Raw genomic sequence first — 14,826 nt, 5'->3', positions numbered from 1 at the left:
TCACAGTCCATGAGCTGATGAGATGGGGAATGTATGTCACAGGCCTGTGGAGCCCTGGGTCCTGATAACTGAGTTGGCTCCTGACCTCAGGCCTGTGCAGGGTGGACACTGGGCAGAGGGAGATTCTCATGGCAGAGGTACACACTGGGGATCTGAGGTTTCATCCCTGCCTCAGTAGAGCAGAGAAACATTAAATTTATTATTATTTTGTTTGTTACTGTGATTTGAGTTGATGTCTTCAAATCCCAGCCACACATAACAGAAGTGGAAAGTGAAAGCAGAGGTGAGTAGCGACAGAGAGTCACATATAAACACGGTGTCAAAAGTCCTTGAGCAGAGCTGTGAAAACTCCAGTCACCTCCCGATGCAGGAGTCCACGACAGCCCCACACCATCACCAGGACTCCGACACACCCGTTCCGTGAACATTCATTTTAAGTGCTCTGTGTATTTTCCCTGGAAGCTCACACTCTTAGGTTTCATCCTGACTAACCTGAGGAGACAGTTGTCCTTAGGCGGCTCAGAGACATGACAAACATCGCTCCGCCCGCAGCACAGGGTTCAGCAAAGTCTCAGTCCCCAGGTGTGAGGTCTGGGGTGGGAGCCAGGGTGGGGATCCCCAGGTCCCAGTTTTCACTTCTCCAGCGGGCCCGGACACTGATGACAAGTTCCTGTTCTCACCCCCATTGGGTGCCGAGATCCGGAGAACCAATCAGCGTCGCCGCGGCCTCGGGTTATAAAGTCCACGCAGCCCGCGGAACTCAGAGTCCCAGATCCGAGATGGGGCGATGGCCCGCGCACGCTGCTCCTGCTGCTGGCGGCCGCCCTGGCCCCGACCCGGACCCGCGCGGGTGAGTGCGGGGTCGGAGGGACACGACCCTGCGGGGAGGGCGGGGCGGCCCCGGGGAAGCCGCGGCCCGCGTCGCCCGGCCAGACCCTCCCGCCCGTCTCCACCCGCGTCCCGAGCCCCGCGCCCCGCTCCCCTCCCGGCCCCGCACCCGCCCGGGTCCCGGAGGAGGGTCGGGGTCTCACCGCGCGCCGCCCCCAGGCTCGCACTCGCTGCGGTATTCCACCATCGCGTCCCGGCCCGGCCGCGGGGAGCCCCGGTACATCACCGTCGGTTACGTGGACGACACGCAGTTCGTGCGCTTCGACGGCGACGCGGAGACTCCGAGGATGGAGCCGCGGGCGCCGTGGGTGGAGCAGGAGGGGCCGGAGTACTGGGAGAGGAACACACTGGAAGCCAAGGGACCGAGCAGATTTCCGAGTGAACCTGAGGACCCTGCTCGGCTACTACAACCAGAGCGAGGGCGGTGAGTGACCGCGGGTGGAGGTCACGACCCCTCCACGTCCCTACGTCCGGGCCGGAGTCTTCCCTGCTTCCGGGTCCGAGGTTCGGGAGGAGAGTCGGGGACTCGGACTCGGTTTCCCTTTCGGTTTAGAGGAGTCCGCGGGTGGGCGGGGCCGCGGCGGGTGGGCGGGGCTGACCGCGGGGTCCCCGCAGGCTCTCACACTATTCAGCTCATGTCCGGCTGTGACGTGGGGTCGGACGGGCGCCTCCTCCGCGGGTACCATCAGTACGCCTATGATGGCAGCCTGTACCTCGCCCTGAACGAGGACCTGACGACGTGGACGGCGGCGGACATGGCGGCGCAGATCACCCGGCGCAAGTGGAGCAGGCTGGTGCTGCAGAGGACATGGGGCCTACCTGGAGGGCACGTGCGTGGAGTGGCTGCGCAGATACCTGGAGATCGGGAAGGACACGCTGCAGCGCACAGGTGCAGGGCCGCGGGCAGCTCCTCCCTCTGCCTCGGGCTGGGCTCAGTCCTGAGGAAGAAGAAAGCCCTCAGCTGGGGTCATGCCCCTGTCTCAGGGCAGACAGTGTCCCTGGGTCTCCTGCAGCCGCTGTCAGCCATGGCCGCTCCCAGGCCGGGGTCTCTGCCCACACCAGGGTCTGTGGAAACTGAGTCCTGTCCTCTGAGTGTGTCAGCCTTACACAGCAGGACAGGGAGTCTCCTTTACCTGATGGGAGACATGGACACCCTGGGCTGGTTCACCCAGTTTCTAGAACTTTGCAAAGATACATTCTCCCAGGTTCCTGTGGGTGAGGTCATCCCTTCTGCACCCCAATTCCGTCTATTCACAGAATGGTCACGTGAGCACTTATGGAGTACCCTGGACAAATACTAAATTGTGTGTGTGTTTTTCTTTCTTTCTTTTGTTCTTTCGTTTAGTTTTTGTTTGTTTTTTTTTTTTGTTTTGTTTTGTTTTTCTAGACAGGGTTTCTCTAGCTTTGTGCCTTTCCTGGAACTCACTCTGTAGACCAGGCTGGCCTCAAACTCACAGAGATCCGCCAGCTCTGCCTCCTGAGAGCTGGGATTAAAGATGTGCCACCACCTCCGGCTCTTTTCTTTCTTTCTTGGTTTTTGTTTTTGTTTTTTTGAAGTTGTCCTTTTGCTTTTAGTCAGGTTTTTCCCTCACTGGGGTGATCTTGCTTCTCTCTCTCCCCTGATGTTATTTGTATCAGTCTCCACAGGAGCCAGGGGGAACTGCTAACGTGGATACTTAGACACATCAGTGTTTCCTTTAAACCAGAAAGGTTCCTGTGAGCTTAGACTATTTCCTGTCATATTAACATCCAGAGCCCTCCTGCTCTCCCTCTGCCCCAACAAGTCACAGTGTTCCCCAGTGGATTAGGAATTGAACTTCCTCAGAGACAGGGTCTTCTGCAGCTCCAGGACAGGAGTGATGGACGATCCACACACCACTGTGAGCACCGCTGTGTCCCAGTGAGTGCTGTACTGGGCCCCACAGCACACTTCCAGGGGTCCTGGTGACTATACCTTGTATCTTGTCCCCCAGAGGCAGGGCTTGGGGAGTCATTTTCTCTGGCTGAGTGTCAGAGGTTCACCACATGTGTGCTGTACACTTAGGTGATGGCTGTTCACTTGGACAGACAGCTGGTCAGCAAGATGGCCTCAGTGGTTGTGCCTCAATGTTGACAGCAGTAATTGGTAACATCCTTCATGTAGCTCTTGTACTGATTTCTTATTTTTATATGAATTAATAACATATTAATTATTTTCCATTCCTTCTCATCTTTTTCCACCTACCTTACGCTATAGAACATCACATGAGAAAGGCCCTGTTGACCTGCTGGCTCATGTGGATTCTCTCTTAGCTACTGAGTCCCCCCAGGAAAATGTGCAGTTCTGTGAATGAGGGGACCAGCTCTACCTGAGGTCACTAATGTGATGACAGAATTGTCCAAACAGACACAGTTTAGTGTCATCATTGGTTTAACTTTGTCTTTGCAGATTTCAGTTTATCTTGTTAAATGTGGGATTTCTTAAATCTTCCACACAGATCCCCCAAAGGCACATGTGACCCGTCACCCCATACTGACAGGAGATGGCACCCTGAGGTGCTGGGCCCTGGGCTTCTACCCTGCTGAGATCTCTGTGACCTGGCAGAGGGATGGGGAGGATCTGACTCAGGACATGGAGCTGGTGGAGACCAGACCTTCTGGGGATGGAACCTTCCAGACGTGGGCAGCTGTGGTGGTGCCTTCTGGGGAGGAGGAGAAATACACATGCCATGTGGACCATGAGGGGCTGACACAACCCCTCACCCTGAGATGGGGTAAGGAGGGTGTGGGTGCAGAGCTGGGTCAGGGAAGCTGGAGGCTTCTGTAGACCCTGAGCAGGGTCAGGGCTGAGAGCTGGGGTCATGACCCTCACCTTCCCCTCCTGTCCTTCCCTTCCAGAGCCGCCTCAGTCCACTGTCCCATCGTGACAATCATTGCTGTCCTGGGTCTCCTTGGAGCTGCGGCCATCATTGGAGCTGTGGTGGCTGTTGTGAGGAGGAGGAGAGAATCACAGGTAGGAAAGGACAGGGTCTGGTTCTCTCTCAGCCCCTTTCAGAAGTGTGCTCTGCCTCATTAAGGGGAACATCCACAGCCCTCATTGCTCCTGTCTCTGACCTGGGTCTGCTGTCAGTTCTGGAACCTTCCTAGGGTCGGGGTCTTCCTGGTCTCTCACAGCTTTTCTTCTCACAGGTGGAAAGGAGGGATCTACACTCCAGCTCAGGTAAGTGTGGGGAGCGGGATTGTCCCTGAGCCCAGGGGGTGAAGCTGGAGTATGCCAACCCATAATACGAAATCTTCTAGAGGCCATGTTTTCACCTTCCTGTGACTATATGTAATTTTACCCCAGGCAGGGACAGTGCCCAGAGCTCTGATGTGTCTCTCCCAGACTGTAAAGGTGACACTCTGGGGATGATTTGGGGAGGGCCAAGTGGACATGATTGGGGTTCAGGGACTCCCAGAATCCCCTCTGAGTGAGTGGTGGGTTGTTGGGATGTTGTCTTCACAGTGATTGTTCATGACTCTTGTTTGTAGCGTGAAGACAGCTGCCCGGCCTGACAGAGTGACAGAGATGTGCTCAGGTCTCTCCTGTGACGTCCTGAGCCCCTCAGTTCACTCTCAGCAACAAGTCTGATGTTCCCTGTGACTCTATGGGCTCAATGTGAAGACCTGGGAGCCCAGCCACCCCTGCACACCAGGACCCTGTCCCTGCACTGTTACATTCCCTTCCACAGCCAACCTTCCTGGTCCAGCAGACAGGAAGGGACATCTGCATCCTGTCACCTCCATGCTGCCCTGAGCTGCAGCCCCTGACTCCCCACTGAAAATAAGAATCTGAATGTCAACTTGATTGTTCATGTCCTTGATCTGACAGGTGGATTGGCAGGTAAATTAAATGATTGGAATACTTAGAGTTTGTGGTGGAAATGAATGGCATCATGGATGACCTTCCAGAATCTGTGTTCTTTGTGCTGTGTGTATCTGGTGGACAAGATGAGGCTGTGGGAGCTGAGTGTGATCAGGGCTGTGCCCAGGTGGAGCTCAGTCCATTGTTGGCTGTGACATGGTCACTCCTCAGCTCTGTCACCTCCTGGCCTGTTCTCTTCATCACTTGAACCACATGCTGAGAGTCTGTGATCACAGGGATACTGGGATGACAGAGCCTTGTCCTGTCCCCAGGACTGTGAGCAGCCAGGGCTGCTGTGACAGGTCAGCCTGGGCTCTGACCTCACCATGGCTCTTCACCCCATTTCTCTGTTTATTTCTTGTCTTTTTACTTTGTGTGGAGGCCTAGGCCTGCTCTTGTCCCTGTGAGTGGTGCCTGTCTCATCCCCTTTGGGGTCCCTGAGTGACAGCATTAACAGGTGTTTGTCCATCCTTGTCCCCCAAGGCCCAAATATGCCACTGTACTCACTTGACTGTGGGCTGAGAACATGAACTTCAGTCTCCTGAGCTCTTGCCTCCTTCCACGCCCCTCCCTGGAGGATCTCTCCTTCTTTCCATCTTTCAGACTCTAACCCGGGTTTTAGGATGGGCAGAGAGGAGGGATCCACAGGGTCTCATCTCAGATCTGTCCTGTTGGATCTGTGTCCCAAGGTCCCCTCTCCTCCCTGGCTCTGGGAATCCTCCTGCTGCCTCCAGGGTGACTCAGGGATTTACAGGCTGAGTTTGCTGGAGATTTTAGTGTATTTAAAAGAAGTGGTCCAGGGGTTGGGGATTTAGCTCAGTGGTAGAGTAGCAAGCCTGGGTTCGGTCCTCAGCTCTGGAAAAAAAAGTGGTCCAGGGACTGCAGAAATGGCTCAGGGGTTGACAGCACTTGCTGCTCTTGCAGAGGACCCGGGTTCGAACCCCAGCACCCACACTGTGACTCACACCATCCACACACACTTCCAGTGCTCCTGTGGTCACCAGATAGGCACATGGTACAAAAACATACAGGCAAGAGACACTCATAGACATAAAATTAATAAACCTTTAAAAAATAGATTGTGGGAACACCAGAGATGAAATTCCTCATCCCTGCTCTGGTTTTCATCCGACCCTGCAGTTTTCTCTTCTAGCTTTGTGACCTCGAGTCAGGAGCTCCAGGAGTTTAGCTGAGATGTTTGAAGACCAAGAAGGTGACAATCTCTGTCACAATGCTGCCATCTTTGTCTTGTGAGGGATGATGACTTCAGTGCCTGGGATCCAGCAGACATTCAGACCCAAGAAATGTTTGATGAATGAATAAAAATATAATTAGGATCATGGATCAAAGACAGAAAGACAGGTGGAGAGGGAGGGAGGGATTTGCTGAGGGAAAGCTCAGGTGACCCTGACCTCAGTGTGAGGGGACCTGGTGCTGCACTCCACACACCAGCATTTGGCCTGAGGTTGTGTTAATCAAGGGAGCTTCTGTAGAAGAGGGAGGTGAGTGTGTGAATTTTCCTCTAGACTGAAACATCCTGCTGGAGCCAGGAGGAGCTGATGAGGCTCAGGAAACACAAGAAGCTACAGGTTCAGGAGCTGACACAATGTAGCGGTTCCCTCTCAGAGTTAAACCAGCTGCAGCTCCTGAGTGGAGCTGCTGGGGAGCTGTGCAGGGGACTGCAGTGATGCAGCTGGGTGAGTGGACATGCACGCTGAGGTGGGCACCTCAGTGGTTATCCCCTGAAACACCCACGATCCTGTGAGTGACCAGTGAGCTCAGGGTTCAGCAATCTGACCTGCATGGATGTTTTCCTGGGTGTGCTGTCACTGTCTCCATCTGTGATGGAGGAAAATCCACTCCTCAAGCAGGGACACAGCTGTGTCCATTGTGATCCAGTCCACAGAGTCTGTTCCAGATGTGAGATGTAAGTCCTGTTTCTAAGACACACTGGGAAGTGATACAGAGTTGCTGGTCTCCTGGAACAATCTCTGTGGTGGGAAGATGCCTGTGATACAGTGTAAGGGAATAAACAAGGACAGGTGTATCAGGAGGTGGAGGGCAGAAGGGAAGGTGCACCTCTAACTACTGAGTCTTCTCACCTGCCCAGTCTGTATGCCACCAACCCTAGTTCTGGAGGTGTTGAGGAATCAAACCCATGGCCTGGGGGTGTACCAAGGTGGGAATTCTATTCACTGAGCCATATTCCCAATGTCTGGGTGTGTGTGGGGGATCTCACGGACAAGGTTTTGTGGTTATTTCAAAGGCTAGTACTAAAGCTTTGGGATAAAGAGTAATCACAGACCACAAATTAAACATAGACATGGGAGAGTATAAGAAGCTCTTTGTCCACACACCCAGTTGAGCTGGGGACCTTCCAGGAGAGCCAGGCCATCTGGAAAGTCTATGTGTGAGTTGTGTTAATGCTGCATTGGTGCTGGAAGAACATCAGACCTTCCTGTAGAGTGCACACAGTGCAGATAGATGGGGACTCCTTCTCTTTGATCCGTGTGTACATGGCTCTGACTCTGTGACCCTGAGAACCCAGAGCATCTCTGTTCAAACCCTCTCTGCACAGGGGTGTTGGGTGGCTCAGGCCCTGGGTGAGGCCCTGGCCTGCAGAGAAAAGAACCACAGAAAAGTCAGTATAAAAATGAAGATGGTGTCACTTCCAAGGACAATTATGGACCTGGAGAGATTGCTCCGGGGTAGAGAGAGCTCACTGGTTCTGCAGAGGACCTGGGTTAGGTTCCCAGTTCACACCCACCTGGAACTCTAACCCCGCCCCCCAGGGGGATACCCTGCCCACTTCTGGTTTCCTGGGACACTGTTTTACATGGTGCAGGGACACGCATGCTGTCAAAACCCCAGACACCAGAAATAAATATTTTTTAAAACACACAGACACCAGAAATAAATATTTTTTAAAAGAAAGAAAAATAGGGATGGGGCTGGTATTTGGTGAAATTATTTAGGCCACTCCACATAGTTAAAAGGGAGGTTTATTTTGTGGGGGTAACTTACAAATGAAGGGGTAGGTTGCAGGGTCTGGCAAAGGTATAGCACAGTGTGGCGGTGTTCTTTGGAGAACTCTGTTTGGTCTACCTCCTGCGTCCAGGGACCCCGAACCAAGAGAGCGACCTCCTCTTGATCCTCAGTCTTCTGCTCCTCCTTTGCCCCGCCTTGTGGACGTGATCATTACTGAAGCCTCAATGGGGGTTGGAACTTCCAGGCCAATGCTGGGATGGCTATCCACTACATCGAACCAGTGGCCAGGCAGGAAGTATAGGTGGGACAAGAGAGTAGAGAATTCTGGGAAGTAGAAGACTGGAGGGAGACACTGCCAGCCGCTGCCATGAGAAACAACATGTAAAGACACTGGTAAGCCACAAGCCATGTGGCAAAGTATAGACTAACAAAAATGAGTTAATTTAAGATAGAAGAAGCAGATAACAAGAAGCCTGCATGGCCATACAGTTTCTAAACAATTGTAAGTTTCTATGTGCTTTCTTGGTTGGGTATGTGTGACTGTGGGACTGGCGGGTAAGAGAGATTTATCCTGACTGGGCCAGGCAGGAAAACTCTAACTACAAATGGCGCCCAACGTGGGGCAAGGATTTCCACCTAAAACCTGAGAAAAAGATTCTAAAACAGAGCTAAAAACAGCTTCCTAGTTGTCTCTCTCAAGTTAGTGGCAGCCTGCGGGTTTGAGCTACTGTGGCAGGTTTCTGGCATGTGAGTCTGACCTACAGTGCAGTGGGAATGAGGAGTCTACAAGCAGCACTTTACTCTGCTGTATGGTGGATTTAGCCTTTGCTAGTTAAAAAAAAAAAAGTTTTCTGGGCTATGCTCTGCTTTAATAGAACTGCTTCTGATAGTTGATGGTACAAATGGCTCCAGACCCAGAGCTGGCGGGTAAACTGTACCACCGCCATTTTGGGAAGCTGAGGTGGGCGGAGCCAGCAGCCACAACGGCACTTCAGTCTTGCAAAGATGGATATTACACAGAGAATCTGGTTTATGTTGTCTTTGGGATTTTTAACTATAAAAAAAGATTTGATCATAAAAGCTGTTGAGTTAAACAAATATGTAAATTTTAAAGGTACCTTGACTTCAAAATTTAGATATAAGGATATGTTGCTTTGTAAAGGAGTCTCTGCTTTTGTTTCCACAGAAAGCCAGAGGCTATGGATTTGTTCCAGATTAAGATACATCAGGTTTGATCAGCCAAGACCACCTGAAAGATCTCCAATGACACCATGGCCAGATGATCCAACATCCAAAATGGTTTCATGGCAACTGGCTCAGAGGTTCACCCTAATGAACTACTCCATAATCCTAAAATTTTCTTTGTGTCCCCATAAGATACAGCGCCCCCCTCCAGCAGAAAGTAGTAAAAAAACTATGCCCACATTCCCAAAATTATCAAGCTGGCTTTAGAGGATGGAATTGGCTCACTCCTTCTCTAAACCCAGACATATTGCTAAAAAAAAAGATTAAGAGATTCTTATGTCCCAAATCAGAAGAGCCCTCTGGTGTGGGACAGAGAAAAACCAATATTTTCCTTTAAAGCAGTTTGATTATAAATATGATCTCTTTCTAAAGAATAAAAGGGGATATGATATAGATATAATAGGATAAAAGGATAGATTAAGGAACTTACTTCTAAAGAGCAACAACTTGTTTAAAATGTTTTACATTGGTATAGACTTTAGTCTATTGATACAAACTTAAAGTTAATTTTGTTATACTGTATGCATATTTCTACTCATGTTTAAGGTATTATGTTTGTATAGCTCATTTAAATTGTAATAGATAATTAAAAATAGATTAATAATTAGTCATCTATGATAATCATACTCATAGCCATGTTAGTTAAGTCTTCTAGGTATACATAGAGATATTTCAGATAGATAGGTAATCTTCAAATACTTTAAAGACCTACAGAATATGGCATTTAAAATACTTTTAAAATTTAGACTTTCTGGACAGTGAGACATGTCTGCTCCTGGCAGCACCAATTTACTTCAGAGAGGAGGATGGGCATTGAAGACACTTCATATCTTATCTTCACCTTTGCAAAAATAGCCATTTGAGCAAGAAACTGTTCTTGCCTGGACTGCTTGTTCGACTGGACATACAGGACCCATAGAAAGGTGACCACTAAACTTTGGCTTGACAAAATGGTCCTTCAGGTTTCCTGCTTCGCAGAGGAACATGCCAGACATTCTACAGGACACTGAGAGAAGTGATCAAGAGACTCTAGCCCTGTGGGCTGAAGACAAATACCCCAATTTTACAAAGGAACATTAGGTGACTGTCCAGGCTGCCAGCTGTCTCTGTCTACTCTTGCAAGACTCCTAAAAATGCTTGCATCCTTCTCCTGGTTCTCAGGTAATATTATATCCTTCTGAGGGCTTTGATGTGGTTGAAGACTAGATAGTTATAATTTCCTCAATTATGATAAAAGATAAGTTAGATATAAAACCTTAGACTCACAAATATAAGATAGATAGGATATCTTCTTTAATATTGTAACTATAATTCTTCCTTGATAATTGTTTTGTTATATGTAATTGTACTATGTAAAAGTTTAAAACCTTCCTTTAAAAAAAAAAGAAAAGAGGAAGTGCTGTGGATATCGCTCTGTGTAAATAAAGTTCTGATTGGCCAGTGGCCAGGCAGGAAGTATAGGCAGGACAAGAGAGTAGAGAATTCTGGGAAGTAGAAGACTGGAGGGAGACACTGCCAGCCGCTGCCATGAGAAACAACATGTAAAGACACTGGTAAGCCACAAGCCATGTGGCAAAGTATAGACTAACAGAAATGGGTTAATTTAAGATAGAAGAAGCAGATAACAAGAAGCCTGCATGGCCATACAGTTTCTAAACAATGTAAGTTTCTATGTGCTTTCTTGGTTGGGTCTGAGTGACTGTGGGACTGGCGGGTAAGAGAGATTTGTCCTGACTGGGCCAGGCAGTAAAACTCTAACTACAGGCTGGAGAGATGGCTCAGAGGTTAAGAACACTGACTGCTCTTCCAGAGGTCCTGAGTTCAATTCCCAGCAACCACATGGTGGATCACAACCATCTATAATGAGATCTGGTGCCCTCTTCTGGCCTGCAGGCATACATGCTGTATACATAATAAATAAATAAATCTTTAAGAAAGGAAGGAAGGAAGGAAGGAAGGAAGGAAGGAAGGAAGGAAGGAAGAAAGAAAGAAAGAAAGAAAGAAAGAAAGAAAGAAAGAAAGAAAGAAAGAAAGAAAGAAAGAAAGAAAGAAAGAAAGAAAGAAAGAAAGAAAGAAAGAAAGAAAGAAAGAAAAATGGAGGAAATGAGAGTTCTCTAAAGAAAGACCCCCCTGAACAGCATTAGGGGTTGTTACTGCACGAGGGGTCACCTCCAAGTCCCCTCTGTGTTCCCTGCACTAGATGTACACACTGGTCTGAGGGATTCAGCCAGGGAAGGGGAAATTGACATAACTCCCCCTGCAGAGTGGCCCCAGATGCTACTGACCTGTGAAGCCTGTGAGTTCATTTCTGTTGTTTGTTTTTTCTTGTTGTAGCCCTAGTTGGCCTTGAATTCTTGATCCTCCTGTCTCATCTCAGCATGCCAAATGTCGGGATCGTGTGTGTGTGTGTGTGTGTGTGTGTGTGTGTGGTGTGTGTGTGTGTGTGTGACCACAACTGACAATGAGTAACAATAATCGGGGGAAGGAGCTTGAGGTGTGATCGGCCTCAGAAGTTCAGTTTCAGCCCGGAGATCACAAGGACTCATACAAACCGCAAAACAGAGGATTCAGGGCTGAAGGGAAGATCCCCCTCTGCTTTGGGATGCAGGGGCATAGGCGACACCTCCCTGCCTCCCCAGCAGTCAAAGCTCACAGTGGCTCAGGTGAGCAGGGACCTTGACCAGCTCCCATCCTGGGTCCTGCTGCCCCCTGGCGGCCATATGCGGCATCGCGGCTTCCCAGGGTCCCGGGACCCGCAGGGCAAAGTTCAATGTCCCATCAGCCTGCAGGCTGCAGAGCCTCCCAGCCTGTCCTCTGCACAGCCCCTCACATCACAGCCTTGGCTTCTTTCTCTTTAGCTGTTGACGTTGCCCGGGATTTAACCCAGGGCTTCCTGCATGTTGAGCGCGTCCTAACTGAACCACACCTCAGCCCTCTAACTTAGTTTGATGTAACTCACCCAAAGAAAGGGTCCCCGGTTTCTTTGGGAACACCTTTTATCCCAGCCATCAGGAGGCAGAGGCAGGCGGATCCCTGAGTTCCTGATTGACATAGGAAGTTCCAGCACAGCCAGGTGAGATCAGAACACAGGGATCCCCAAGACTGACACCTGGAGAGGGCTGGAGTAGGTGATAAGGTGCGGCAAGAGAGAAGTGACCATGAAGGATTCCAGGGCCGGGTCTGGGTGAGCTTGTGCCCCCTGTGACCCCACCATCACCCCATACTGCCTAGTACTGTGCAGGGTAAACCTCAAAGAACCTAGAAGCCAGAGCAAGACTGTAAACACTGGGACTAAGCCCAAAGAAGGGGGAAAATGGAGGAGGACAGGGCAAGGTCCATAAGGACAGCACTGACTCGGCCCACAAGACGCCTTTCAAACTCAAAGGGTTGTGACCCACAGGTTGAGAACCACTGCTCTAGAGTGAAGGCACATCCTTGGCCAAGTCTTTTGGGGGTTTTCAAGACAGTTTCTCTGAGCAGCACTGGCTGGTCTGGAACTCAGAGCTCACCTGCCTCTGTCTCCCAAGTGCTTGGACTAAAGGTGTGTGCCACCACCATCCAGCAACCTTGACCACGCCATAAAGCCAGTATGGTTTGTAGACCTGTAATTCCAGCTAATTGGGAGACTGAGGCAGGGATGGAAAACCTGCTTGGGTTACAGAGTAAGTTCAAGGCCAGCCTGGACCAGGTCTTAAAAGTGAAAGTGCTGTTGGAGAGGTGGCTCAGTGGTTAAGAGCACTGCTGCTCTTCCAGAGGTCCTGAGTTCCAGTCCCAGCGTCACAGGATGGTTCACAGCCATCTATAATGGGATCTGGTGCCCTTTTCTGTCATGAATGTGTGTGTGCAGCTAGACCACCATATACATGAGATAAATAAATCTTTAAAAAATTTTAAAAAAGGAAAGGGTGGGGAATGTCGTTCAGTGGCAGGAAGCCTGCAGGCAGATGGCAGCTATAGATTCCTTAGACAATGGGGATCTTTCAGGTGGAAGAAGCATCGTTTCCTCCACCCCGTCACGTTCAGGTCCTTGGCCAGTGGCGTCTTTGAGAAGGTGCACCTAAGGGTCTGGAGTGTTCAAGCCCAGAGGAGGGGAAGGAAGGAAGAAACTCTGAGAGCCGCTCTTGATTGGGCGAAAGACCTTTTCATAGGGGTTGCTTAAGGCCATCAGAGAAAACAGATATTTACATTAGGATTCACAACAGTAGCAGAAATAATTACGGAGTAGTATGAAAAACATTTTGGGTTGGGGTCACCACAACGAGAGGAAATGTATCAAAGGGTCGCAGCATCAGGAGGTTGAGAATCTCTACTCTACAGTCTTCACTGGCACATCAGCAGGGCAGCAGGAAGGGCCAATGAAATGACAAGACATGTGCTCTGGAGACAGGTCCACCCGGCCCCATGTATGGGTGCAGGGTGCAGGCCCTCCGCCCTCAGAGAGGCTGTGACAACCACTTAGGGGCTGAGACAATCCCAGAGTCATGTGGACTTTTCCCAAGGTAGCCTCAGGACAGGGCCAAGAGCTGTCACATTCCCAGACCTTGTGGCATGTGCCAGCTTCCTGGAGAGCTGCAAAGCAGTCCTCTACTGAGCAACCCAGCCACCCTGGGTCAAAAACAGTGACAGACCAGAGGTTACCACCCTGCCTTCTTCCTGATGGCCCCAGGGTGGGAACTGGATAGGTCTACAGGAAAGAAATGCCAGAGAACTCGAAGGTGGCAAGACGAAGGAAGGGACGCTATCACAGTACATTAAGTGCTGATTATTGCAGACAGACAGACAGACAGACGAGCCCCCAGCAGGAGGTGATGGGTTAGTGTTCCAGTGCAGACTGCAGATCACCAAGCTACAAGAGAGCGAGGCAGCCTCCACTGCTCTGTCCTGAGCTGAGAGTGGATCAGAGACCGAGGTGTGGAAGCTTTCACAGGTGTGAACACACAGGGAGGAGGCCACAGGGACAGGAATGAGAACACTGCCTCCAAGTCCAGGAGGAAGCAGACTTGCCACACCTCTGCTGAGGGAGAGTCTGCAATGGAGGCCGGTGTGGGGTGTGGAAGCCTGAGATAACAGGAAGGGGAAGGGGACCCAGGTGACAGTGTGTGATGTGCAGAGTCGTGGGAGCCATTCTGTCCCAGTGTCAGTGTGTGATCTTCAGAATGCATGGGAGCCGCCAGCCATAGGTTCTAGGTGGTGAGATGCTACACCAGTGTTTACGGTAATCGTTGATCCTGAGGAAACAATGCCATCTGGAATCAATAGTCTGTGACCTGGAAGACACTGTCACACTAAGTGCTTGTGCACTCAAGGGCTGAAAAGCAGACTTAGGCTGTGAGGAACACAGGAGAAGTAGGAACCATGACAGCTGCCTCCCTGGAGGCTTTACCACAGCAGCCCTGCCACAGATGTTCCCCCAGCAGCCCTGCCCCAGATGTTCTCCACAGCAGCCCTGCCCCAGGTGTTCCCAAAGCAGCCCTGCCCGGATGTTCCTCCACAGCTGCCCTGCCCCAGATGTTCCTCCACAGCAGCCCTGCCCCAGATGTGCCTCCACAGCAGCCCTGCCCCAGGTGTTCTCCACAGCAGCCCTGCCCCACATGTGCTTTCATAGTCACGTGTCTGTTCTTTTAGTCTTTCAGGTGCATCTGGAACTATCCTCAAATCACTGGCATAATTAGCTCCTTCTTCCCCAGGACCAGGTGGCTACACTCTTAGGCTGCTACAAGCATGCTGAGCTCAGTGGTGAGTGCTGGTGATTCTGTGGTACTACTGAGGCAAGGAACCAACCTGATCATGCACTTTGGGTGACTTCCAACCATGTTCCCTGT

General features: G+C 50.6%; 1 long non-coding RNA gene and 1 pseudogene across 1 annotated transcript; both read left to right on the top strand.

Annotated features, from left to right (window-relative positions):
- The first annotated feature begins 697 nt into the window (after positions 1-697).
- On the top strand, positions 698-4,021 carry LOC118576153 (annotated as a pseudogene).
- A 140-nt stretch (positions 4,022-4,161) lies between these two features.
- LOC118576154 lies at positions 4,162-4,709 on the top strand. The gene is made up of 2 exons (XR_004943913.1): positions 4,162-4,261; positions 4,399-4,709. It is a non-coding gene; the product is annotated as an uncharacterized LOC118576154 (long non-coding RNA).
- Positions 4,710-14,826: the final 10,117 nt, after the last annotated feature.

Source organism: Onychomys torridus, unplaced genomic scaffold, assembly GCF_903995425.1.
Source record: "Onychomys torridus unplaced genomic scaffold, mOncTor1.1, whole genome shotgun sequence".
NCBI classification, from domain to species: Eukaryota; Metazoa; Chordata; class Mammalia; order Rodentia; family Cricetidae; genus Onychomys; species Onychomys torridus.
This window is presented reverse-complemented; position numbering and strand designations above follow the sequence as displayed.